Raw genomic sequence first — 12,404 nt, 5'->3', positions numbered from 1 at the left:
CTTTTCATTAAGTCTTAGTAAGACAAACACAATTCTGAAGATGTTTGTAAGGATGTGATAAATTCTTGTAGGTATTCATACATTTTTAACACAGGTTTTGAATTTAATCACGATATAGAAGATAGTGTATGGTTCATGGCTGTAATAACTATATACAATACCAATAGTTAGGTATCTGGAAGACTCCAGTCACTAAGTGGTCATTTAGGATGTACTTACCATGTTATCAGCAAGCCTTGTGGCAGAAGACATGGCACAGCAGAGGTAACCTATAAACTAACATTTGAGAATGTCTGAATACTGAGATTAAATCGAAAGGAAATCCTATTAGATATACGGTTAGTCGGATAATAATTGTGAAAACCTAATATCGAAAAATCCTATAAGTAGGTACTTTTAGTCAAGCTGTTGACGAAAAGATCTTGCCCGTCAATATTTCTCTACAAGTGATCAACACCTTCAACAATAATTCAACTCAGAAAAAGGTGATAATATTACACTTTTGAATCAAGTTTAGCATATTGTTTTTCCGTAGAAGTTTTACATAATACGAATAGCATCAAGATGGTGTGAAATTAGCAATTTGTACAAACTTGTGCAATTGAAACTCCGATATTATAATCTCGGTTGCATTTGCGGTTGTTTTTGCCGCATTCGGCCATTAAACGTTTATATCTCCGCAGAACAGTCGTCGGCTTTTCGGTACAAGAAACATTGATTTCGTATCACGCTGTATTCGTATTGCACCTTATGCGGACGCAATACGGTCTAAACTTTATTTTAATAAGGTAACCTTACGTCGTTTTAGGATTTGGGTGGACTTTAAGCTTCTCGTAGTAATTACGATAAGTTCATTTTGATAGCACTACTGCCCGTGAAAGCTAGCAAAAATTAGGTGTGAGTAATTTGTTTTGACATTTAGGTATATCGGTTTTGATAATTTTGCACTCATTTTTACCCAAGGAACTAGTTTTTTTTATTAATGAATCTTTTTAAAACATTTTTATTAGGTTGTTCAATGTTCGTCCTAATTACAGTACCTACCTGACTGATTTATTGGCTACTTTTGATTATCCGTTTGAGTTAAAATTTTGCAGGCACATGCAATTTGGATTAGGTACCTACAATAGATGATAATAGCACCATTGAGCTTAACCATTTTTTGCTGTTAAGTAGAGAACACTAAAAAAGTAGGTAAGTAGGTACATAGATAAATGACTACTGCACTTTCAACACCATAAACACAGACTAGAATAATTTTAGGCCGAGTCAAATTTACGTCGGCCCTACGCCGAGGAGAGCCGCAAGGAAAATTGGATAAAGGGTCGCGTGGAATATTTCAATATGCCATTCACATTTTTTACGATCGTCATGTGTGCCGCCTTACGATTGTGCAGAACCGCAATATTGGGCGATTTCTTTCCTATGTTTTTCTTGCTCCTTCTTAGTAGTTTAGCGCCAGATTGAATTGGCGTTACTCGAGAAAGATTTGGATGGAACGGAAAAAACTCTATGGAAAATTTCGTTTTGTAAACGGTGTTGCTTTTGTGTCTACGTGTGCTCATACTACCCAAACAAATCCTTTATGACATGGCATACCGCTTGCGTGGCGTGAACGTTCGCGTAGATTTAATGCGTGCAGTTATATCTACGGATTCACGCGCGTCATTAGGCTTGTGTCACGTGTAGGTACGTGCTTGGTGTGAATCGGCTTTTAGATCTATCTTAGGTTCAAGACTGATTCGTATGGTGTCGAAAAAGATTCGACTCCTTTATCTGTAATGTTACTAAGTATACGAACATTATTTCCTCTATGTAAGTAACAAACATAACAGCAATATCAACACACGTTAGAATATTACCACGCGGATAATTTTCAACAAACGTTCCGCTAATTTTCTTAGCAATTAATGGTCTTTTACAGGTCTAGGTGGTTAGCAATTAAAATAAATTTATGTGCACGCGTGGCACTCGAGCTTTTAATTCGGACCACTTGATCTCGACTCTGAGGTGTTCAAATAGATTTAAAGTACGCTCAACCTAGAATTTAAACTCGAAATATATTGCACCTGATACGAATAATGGTTTTGGGAGCGCAACCTGCATTTTAATATATTATGTACTCGTATATATTTTAATCCAGTCTCGGTTTAAATTAAGATTTGGAAGAGGTCATAGATTCTGACCATAAGTACCTGTAGACTGTTGTAAGTATACATAGATAAGGGAACAAACAATACTTACATACATAGTTTTTTTCGTAGTTGTAAGCAGTGTGAATTATTTATTAGAACAACAAACTTAATTTGCTATGAACTGCGAAGCAGATAAATCTGTGCCTATGGTAAAAATTGCAGCATGCGTTATGCACCTTCCGCCTTCCCGCTAGTACATTCGCAGAAACAGTAAAGTGACCATAATATTAGATCTTGCATCAGTCAGGCGATAGGTAGGTATCGTCCACGATGTCAAAGACAGTGTATGCGCTACTTTACTTGGACGATATGGTAGGAAATTGGTCGAAAAATGTAGAAAGTCTGACTTCACTTAGGTAAGACAACGCTAAATCGAAAAAAAGAACATTCGTAGCAAGCAACCAAGTACCACTACGAAACATGATACAAACATTCCAAAACGTAGGTACTCTACGCACGTTTCATTCTGAACTAGGAGCATCTGCAGTCTTCATATATTGTAGACTCTACCATGCGCCATCTTAAAGTCATACACAACATTTCATGCCTGAATTGTTGGTACCTAGTAGTTTTACATGAATAAACAAATAGGTAGGTCACTAAAAAAGAAGTAAGTATTTAAAAAAAATAACAAAGCCATCAATCAAGCAGCGTTATTAACGGACGAAACCTAACGTTAATGTACATTAAAATTTAACTTTTCGATCAGTCGCATGGTGTGTTGTTTACGTTAATATTCTAAAATGCAATTTGCACGGCGCAGTGGGGAGTAGAGTCCATTAGAATTTATGATACATGGGGCCAGACAGTAATTAAAAGAGCCCACAGAGGAATATAACATACTGCATTGCTACGAACTTATCATATAAAGTCCGTATTCAGAGCGAAATGGAATGACCAGATACCTAGTCTGTTCTAGTTAATTAAATCGTCGTGGCTTAATTTCGTCTTGTCGACTGTAAGTGACAGATAAATAACCGTACGGTTCTATTTATTACTAAGTAAGTAGCTAATATTATATTGTGTTGCAAATTGCAATGCCTCTTTCCAGTGTTTTGCACTTAATTTATTTAACAGAAGATTCATCGAAGTCGGTTGTATCGAAGATAACCAGTGATGCCAGTAGAGGTTAATTTTGATTTGACGTGTCACGAGTTCTGCTAATGTCCATTTTTTTTTGATAGACGACGATTTTTTTAGGCCTGGCATGAGTCGAGTGGAATTTCCCATATAGAACCCTACGAACAAAATGACACTCGTAGAATTTTACTCCAATGTAGCGTATGGAAATATTAGAAGAGCGCCATAACATCTGGGCGGAATTTTGCGAGCTGAATTCCGCATTCAGCTCCCAAACTCCGCGTTCCGAATTCTCTTTACTTCTCGATACGTTGTTGGGGTACACTAAGGTCCGGTTGCATGACGGGAAGATTTTGGGTTAATTTTGGACCATTTTAATTTAACCTTAATCATGGTAGTATGAATGTGTAACACAATTATTTGTTTTTATCGGTGGCCAAAGTTTAACCGTAACCGTCTTAACTTCAACAGCTTGTCATGCAACTAGACTTCATGCTACATGTTACATGCTGTAAAATGCAATGAGAAATGAAAATAAATACATCATAGGAACAAGTTTAAATAAAAAATTTATAACACCCCCGACAAGTGAAGGTTACAGTAGGTAACTAGAAAAGAGCTGATAACTTTCAAATGGCTGCACCAATTTTCTTGGATGATAGCTAAGAACACTCTCGATCAAGCCACCTTTCAAACAAAAATTCCTAAATTAAAACCGGTTCATTAGTTTAGGAGCTACGAAGCCACAGACAGATACACAGATACACTCGTCAAACCTATAACACCCTTCTTTTGGGTCGAGGGTTAAAAAGATTTTTAGAAAAGAGAACAAAGTTATTACATGCCACTTGATTATACATCCTTACTTACTGTTCTTTCATAATGTTCGCTTGCCAACTTTTCCATATCCAAAACTTAACAGGGGACTCTACAATAGGAAATGACCTGCACAGTGGGGTGGGTGTATCGTTGTAAATTGCTACTGCTTCGACGTAACACTCTTGGCAGAGCGGTCGTAGTCATCACAAAGTGACGTTTTTGTGGGCAGATGTTATACCCTTCACAAGCATTCGCCACTTCTCCCTGCTGTTCGACAGTCTCGTACACTCGTGCACGGCTCCGCCCACAGCGGACCTAATTTGGTCCATCCATATCGTAGGCGAGCTTCCTCGCCCTCTAGCTATACCCTCCAAACAAATTGCTACTAACATTAAAAAACCTATGGTTATCTGTCCGTATGTCTATGCATCAAGCTGCGGTCACATAAATTATATAAATTAATTAGCATGAATTAATATGTAACAATGTGAGTCCAATGAACTGCGAAATTGTTTAAAATGTTTTATTGCCACTCGTATAAATTCAGCCAGGCTTTATTGTTTCAATAATTTATTGCACATAATAATTATCATGTTTATTACTTGTATCAAATAATATATTCATATGATCTATTGTATGCGCATTTAATTTATTACCATTCGATTTAAATAACAGTCGATATTTTATTCCTACTTTAAATTATCATGTCTGAGGGAAAACAGAATAAAGCTCTTCTAAAGTCATGACGATCGAAAATAATGCTGAATATTCCTATTTATATTTTACTAGAAGAAGTACTAAGTTTTTAAAGATCCCGTGGGAACTGTTTGATTTTCCGGGATAAAATACCTTTGTCAATTACAAGGACGCAAGCTACCTCGGTACCAAATTTCAGACAAATAACTTAAACGGATGGGTTTTAAGAATCCCGTGGGAACTCTTTGATTTTCCGGGATAAAAAGTAGCCTATGTCCATCCCCGGGATGTAAGCTAACTCTATACCGAATTTAGTTAGAATTAGTTATACTGTTGGGCCATGAAAAGGTAGCAGACAGGCAGACAGACAGACACACTTTCGCATTTATAATATTAGTATGGATATTAGTATGGATTGGACTGAAATAGTGTGATCCATAGTAAAAAGTAGTCTTTCATCATCATCATTATCCAACCGCCGTCCTTTGTAGCCCGCTACAGCTGATCATCTCTCTCTGATGAGAATGAGAAAGGTTTAACCCATAATCCACCATGGCTGGTTTGGATGGAATTGCGGGTTGGTAGACTTCAAACATCTTTGAGAACATGCAGGTTTCCTCACGATGTTTTCCTCAACCGTTAAAACAAGTGATTTTTTTTAATTGCCTAAAACGTACATAACTCAAGTTAGTCATGCGTCCCTGTTATCGAACTATGGATCTCGCGAATAAAATGGACACCTATCACAGATTTTTCATAAAGAGGTCAGATTTGTTAGTTCATACGTAGCTGGTAATCTATGGAACTAATGATCCAATTCTGAAAGTTCTTTCACTAATAGACAGCTACATTATATTCGAGTGCTATAAGTTATGAATTACTTGCCGATGCCCGCGACTTCGCCCGTGTAGATTTAGGTTTTTTGAAATCCCGTGGGAACTCTTTGATTTTCCGGGATAAAAAGTAGTTTATGTGCTAATCCAGGATATTATCTATCTCCGTTTCAAATTTCAGCCAAATCCATCCAGTAGTTTTTGCGTGAAGGAGTAACAAACATACACACACACACACACACACATACAAACTTTCGCCTTTATAATATTAGTGTGATACACATCTAGTCAAGTCGCGAGCAAGAGCTACTTCATAATATTAGTGCAGATTAATACTTGGAGCTGTAACAACGTAAGCATATTGCATACATAATAATATAACTGTTGGTGTACTATGTTAATAATCAACATAATTACAAGGCGAATCAGGCTAAGTGCATTAGTTAAATTGGACATAGCGCGTAGACACCTGACAGGAGATAATCTCATCACTGGCTTCACCGCCTACATGAATATTACGTTATGTAGTCACTGAAATACAGGACTGCATGGCCTAGACTATCTATCTATCTAGACTATCCAAATATGACCCCTTGACTACATACGACTAAACATTCTAAGTTACAAAGAAACTGGTCAAGTCCGAGAAAAGATAACAAGTGTAGGTAAAGTAAAAATTTCTAACACCCCCGACAAGTGAGGTTGTTACAGTAACTAGAAAAGAGCTGGTAACTTTCAAACGGCTGAACCGATTTTCCTGGATTATAGCTAAGAACACTCTCGATTAAGCCACCTTTCAAACAAAAAAAAACTAAATTAAAATCGTTTGATTAGTTTAGGAGCTACGATGCCACAGACAGATACACAGATACACACGTCAAACTTAAACCTATTATAATAGTTAGTGGATAATAGTTTTTGATTTATCGTGTAAAATGTCGGAAAAAATACCCGAGTACGGAACCCTCGGTGCGCGAGTCTGACTCGAACTTGGTCGGTTTTTCATCTTTATCTAAGTGTCGACACTTATACCAAGAAAAATTATAGTCGAGGGCTGACCTGTCATCGAATATATTAATACATAATTTAAAAAAAACCATTAAACTTAACCAATTTATGGTAAATTTTAATGAATACTAGCCACTTTTTAAGATTTCAAGTCTGTACGAATGTAAAGAAATTATAACTAAAAGACTACTTATTCGAGAATTATCCCCAATTACCGAAAACAGCTTACTTTTCATCAATTCACTAAACTCAACGAACCAGCCAACTAACTAGGTTTATTGGCATTCAATAATATTCTGTACTTAGTTCACATTAACGATGGTTTCTTGGAAAACCAGCATTTCATAGATTAATAATTTTCGTTTTATATTTCAACGAATTTGACATGGTACCTATTCAACTTTTGAAGATTATTGGATTTCATCAACGAACTTTGAATTAATGCGTCTAGAAATTGGAATATTTCTCAGAATATCACATAATACTAGATGATACCCGCGACTTCATTTGCAAAAAATAATATCTTCCTTTTTAAATTTTATAAATCCGAAAGCTAGAATCCGAAGGATTTTTAGTAATCCACAAGAAATCTGAACAAAAATTGTTGGCATAATCTAGTTAAAAATCTATTTCAAAAAATTCAGAACTGTCTGTAAGCATATCAACCGGATTTTTTCTTGAAAGAGTAAAAAAGGGACTTCGTCTGTGGTGGCGTTTGCTGGCGCGCGTGCGGTGCTTTTTTGGAGTGTTTTAACCCCCGACCCAAAAAGAGGGGTGTTATAAGTTTGACGTGTGTATCTGTGTATCTGTGTGTCTGTGTATCTGTGTATCTGTGTATCTGTCTGTGGCATCGTAGCGCCTAAACGACTGAACCGATTTTAATTTACTTTTTTTTGTTTGAAAGGTGGCTTGATCGAGAGTGTTCTTAGCTATAATCCAAAAAAATTGGTTCAGCCGTTTAAAAGTTATCAGCTATTTTCTAGTTTTCTTGTAGAAAAGAAGGTTAGATAACCCTTAGGTTCATAATATTCAAGTGTCAATTGACAAATGTCAAGCTGTCAAGATGGACGTTGCCTAGATATTGAACTGAATTCACACTTTATATTACGTAAAATTCTGATTGATCGCACCAAAAGTCATCAATGGTAAAATTACGGTAAAATGAAGAAAAAAACGTTACAGATTACAGTAAAACATTAAAAATTACTCTCATTGGGATCGCATACTCCGCACACAAATTATTTTGTGAGAAGTGGCTGGTTTTTGTATTCTGCTGGTGTTTATTGGTGGTGGAACTGGCTGGGAAGCGCTCTAAATGGCGCCGCGTGTATGTCGGCGGATGCCGGCACAGACGTAGTCCATACTTATACATATAGTTTCCATAACTTGTGAATAACTACAAACTTGACATTGGCTAATCAGTGTAAAGCCAGACGAGAGAAAAAAAAAGAGTAAAAAAAGGAAATACGAAAGCTATATTATTATTTTGACGACCAGCACTTGAAAAACCGGCGCGAAAATTAGCGGATGGAAGATAAATTTAAGTAAGAATTCAAAGTTAAGAGGATAAACTATTAGCTCTGTAAACTAGGTGGAAGTAATGCAATTGAACCGCAGTTAAGACACCTTTTAACTGTAGCAAGTTTTAATAACTTCTGAACAAGGCCATTCTACAAACTACAGAGTAAGATTGTAAGAACGGTCAGATAGATGAAAAAAACAGCGCGAGTCAGTCAAGAGCGAGTTGGATTCACACACGAAGGGTTCCGTATCATACCATGGTTTGCCATATTGTTTTTTTTTTTTTTTTCAAGAAACAATATGGCAAATTTGAACCCTGAAAACTTTTTTCTCTCTCATCTGGCTTTACAAAGATTAACCAATGTCAAGTTTGTAGTAATTTGTAACAATTAAACTATACAAGTATGGACCCCGTCTGTGCCGGTGCTCGCCGACATACGCATGGCACCTCCTTAGAGCGCTTTCCAGTCAGTTTTAACAGAAAAAACACACCAAAAAGGCAGAGCACGCCCGCCAGCTAACACCAACACAGACGAAGTCCCCTGAAAACTTACACTTCTTTTTTGTTGAAGTTGTTTAGGCCAGAAAGTAACGAATGTCAACCGTCACTTACCCTTGTGTCAATGGTGGGGATTTCTCGTTTTCCTTGGGGTACCCCTTTCAGGAGTCCTACAGGTCTGCAGTAATTTCAAATAGGTACCTACTCCACCAGTAGGTTTTAATTATGTGCTAAACATATTTGATTTGATATACGTTGCAGCGTTGCACGCATTGCAAAAGGGTGTCTAACAACTGACTGGACTCGAACCCTGACACAACGTATAGGAGGCCTAGACTAGGCTATCAATAAAATACATTCAAAAGGATTCAAGAAAGGACCGCCGAGTTTCTTGCTGGTTCTTCTCGGTAGGAAAGGCATTCCGAACCAGTGGTAGGTGCTTTTGACGATTCAAAAGAACTTGTAAAAGTCTAATTGAATAAAAATATTTTGAATTTGAATATGATAAACTGATTGATATATCTACAGCAAAAACAGCTGGGTCTCGAATTTTGTATGAAAATTCAATAGCTTTAAACTTCATTAAGAATTAACAGGGTTTTCAAAATATCCTCTCAAGTTAAGCCAATGCGGTCAGATATTCAATAATACCTAGCTTGAAACAACTGAAAATTCAGCTTCAAACCGGTATTTGGCTGGCGGGCTTCCGGTTACTAAGTAGATACAAAATGCAGGATGTACTAAACAATGCATCATATCAGCTTGCCCGTACGTTGGTGATTGGTATATTTACCTGATAATAATATTAATAGAGAAAGCCAGCACGTGCCAGACCTTCGTTATTTCATGAAAGTTGAAAGTTTCTCGACGTATTGTCCCCAAAACACGGAGAAACGATCAAGACTATGAAGTATGGATCATGGTGGCTTTGGGAGATAACAGGTAATAAACGTGTAAAAAATCTTACGTCAAAGTATAAAGTCAATTTTTTTTTATTTTCTTCGGAATAGTATTAGAAATCACGTTGCACGCTGGCAGACCAAAATTGAAAAGTTTAAGGGTGCTTTTATAAAATTACAAAGGTCTTGCTCGCGCTGGCTTTCTGTCTCTATGAATTATTTGTTCAAACAAAATTATTTGTCCATTGAAATTATTATGAATTATTTGTCCATTTAAAAACATTTATAGGTAAAGAAAAAGACGCAGACACTTTAAATTTAGTTTTGCGGAAGAGATTGAAAATTAACACCAGTATTCGAAACTGCTCGAAATGTGGGCATGGTTGGGTCCACTTACGCTCGTAGTCTGCAAACACTGCCGAGAACATTGTGGAGAATTCTCAGGCATACAGGTTTCCTCACACTCTTTCCTACTGCTATAAAGCAAGTGATATTCAAAGCAAAATATTATCTTATCCTACTTCCTACTTAATACTTAATATTACATATAAACGCGAAAGTTTGTATGTATTGACGGATGTATGGATGGATGTATGGATGCTTGTTACTCTTTCACGCAAAAAATACTTGTCGGATTTGGCTGAAATTTGGAATGGGAATAGATTATACTTACCGTGGATTAACACATAGGCTACTTTTCATCCCGGAAAATTAATGAGTTCCCACTGGATTTTTAAAAACTAATATTCAAGGAAACGAAATCGCGGGCATCAGCTAGTTAATAATAAAGGTAGCTACGTAAAAAGAAATAAAAAACAACGTAGGCACATCGTGGGAAAATCACAAAATGCTAGAAGCGTACCTTCTTGACATTATTTATCGTAATACGATACGGCGGAAATGAAAAACTCGTCATGAACGTCAATGACCCCATTGAAATGAGCTACGCAATTTCCCCTCCGATTCTATCTCTGAGGAAAATCATTTATTTCATTTGAAAAAAAATCACCATTTTCCAAAAACTTATTATAACATTTTTTGACACATCTACGTTTATATTTTACTAAATGAGGGCTCGTGGGAAGCCACGAGCCCTCATTTAGTAAAATATTAACGTGGTGCTCGTGGATTTTTTAATCTTGTGGGAACAAGACTTCCCAAAGAAGAGTTCAACTAGATCAAAGATGATTCCCGGGGTAAAAAAAGCATATACCACTCTAAATGTCTTTAATTAAATCTATGCAACAATTTGCAGTGTAATTGAAAATGTAATAATAGGACAAGACTACTTTTATCCCGTGAAATCAAATAATTTCCACGAGATTTATACAAATCTTAATGTGCACTGCAAAAGTTATGGTATGTAGTAGATAATGAGTAGATATAAATAAAGTAATATTAATTAAATAATAAATAAATAATAATAAATAAAAAGTTCCCGGAACCATATACCTGTCTATGCCTGTCTCTTATAAATAAGCCACAATAACGCATTTCATCAATCAAAGAGTTCCCACGGGATTTTTATACAACCGAAGCCAGTCAGCTAAGTATATTTATATGTACAGAACATTATACTACAAAATTAATAAAATTGTTCATTTTCAACAAACACAAATAAACCAACCAGCTCTAATACTGAACATAAAAACTAAAAGTAACTTGCGGGCGCTAGAAAACACCGTTAATCGATTCCTTTAGCGATGCAGAACAAACTGTTCTCTGTTTTTCTCAGCAATTAACGGTCTTTTACAGGAATAGGTAGAGCTAGCAATTAAAGGATATTTATGTGCACGTGCGGAACTGGACTTTTTTTAATTCGGAACACTTGATCACGATTCTGAAGTGTTTGAATAGTTTTAAAATTAAAGTCAAGTTACTTTGCTATCTGCTCAAAATCTTTTTCCACAAGTATAAATTAAAAATTTATGACACCCCCGACAAGTGAAGGTTTTTCCGAAGAACCGATTATCTTGGGTTATAGCTAAGAACACTCTCGATCAAGCCACCTTTCAAACAAAAAAACTAAATTAAAATCGGTTCACTAGTTTAGGAGCTACGATGCCACAGACAGATACACAGATTCACAGATACACACGTCAAACTTATAACACCCCTCTTTTTGGGTCGGGGGTTAAAAATTGAAGACAATCGAGTAAGACGATTAAAGCTTAGGCCACGGATACACCTGTAAGCTACTTACCTACTTACGTTTTACGAGTAAAACTCTTAGGATTGCTACTCATCACCGTTGAGTTTGTCTCCGAGGTAGGCAGAATATATTATATTAACTAGGTATAAGTATACGATAAAAAAGAAATATTGCTATGTTGGCTATAAAAAGTTCATTATAATCTTTTGAAGCTATAAAATATGATTAAATGGTAATAATAATTCAAAAGCCTGCCCTTTGTGATACGGACATCGCACACGAGGACTTTATAACTTAGTTAGCGAGCTTATCAAAATACATTGAATTATTTCGCCGATGCAACTTTGGAATAAAACTGGTGCCAGTTTATTAGTCCCACGCTTGTAATAAAACCCGCCATTCAGGCCAGTATAGGGTTGCCAAGATCACCTAAACAAAAATGGAAAATTAAATCAAAGCATTTTTTTTTTCAAACTAAAAAAATTGCAAAGCGTCAATAGTTGAATTTTACAAGTAAATCAAACCGGGCCGTAAGAAACATTTCATTTGTGAAATATGAGGGCCTCTTGTCATAAATATGTATAGTTTTGGTATAATAATATGACGTCATAATTTTTTTAGAAAAATATATTTTTTTAATAATATATACCTAGTGTGGAAATTAAAGAGCTCTAGAGCTATTTCAAAAAAGTATGCATTTTT

At 36.1% G+C, this 12,404-nt stretch overlaps 1 long non-coding RNA gene across 1 annotated transcript; it reads right to left on the bottom strand.

The window, feature by feature from the left end:
- Positions 1 to 5,565: 5,565 nt before the first annotated feature.
- LOC123866057 lies at positions 5,566 to 10,317 on the bottom strand. Its single transcript, XR_006796113.1, has 3 exons — positions 10,308 to 10,317; positions 6,496 to 6,505; positions 5,566 to 5,670 (listed from the first exon to the last, which is right to left on the bottom strand). It is a non-coding gene; the product is annotated as an uncharacterized LOC123866057 (long non-coding RNA).
- Between the last annotated feature and the right edge of the window lie 2,087 nt (positions 10,318 to 12,404).

Source organism: Maniola jurtina, chromosome 6 (genome assembly GCF_905333055.1).
Source record: "Maniola jurtina chromosome 6, ilManJurt1.1, whole genome shotgun sequence".
In the NCBI taxonomy this organism is placed as follows: Eukaryota; Metazoa; Arthropoda; class Insecta; order Lepidoptera; family Nymphalidae; genus Maniola; species Maniola jurtina.
The sequence above is the reverse complement of the archived record's forward strand: the minus strand, read 5'-3'. Positions and strand labels throughout refer to the sequence as shown.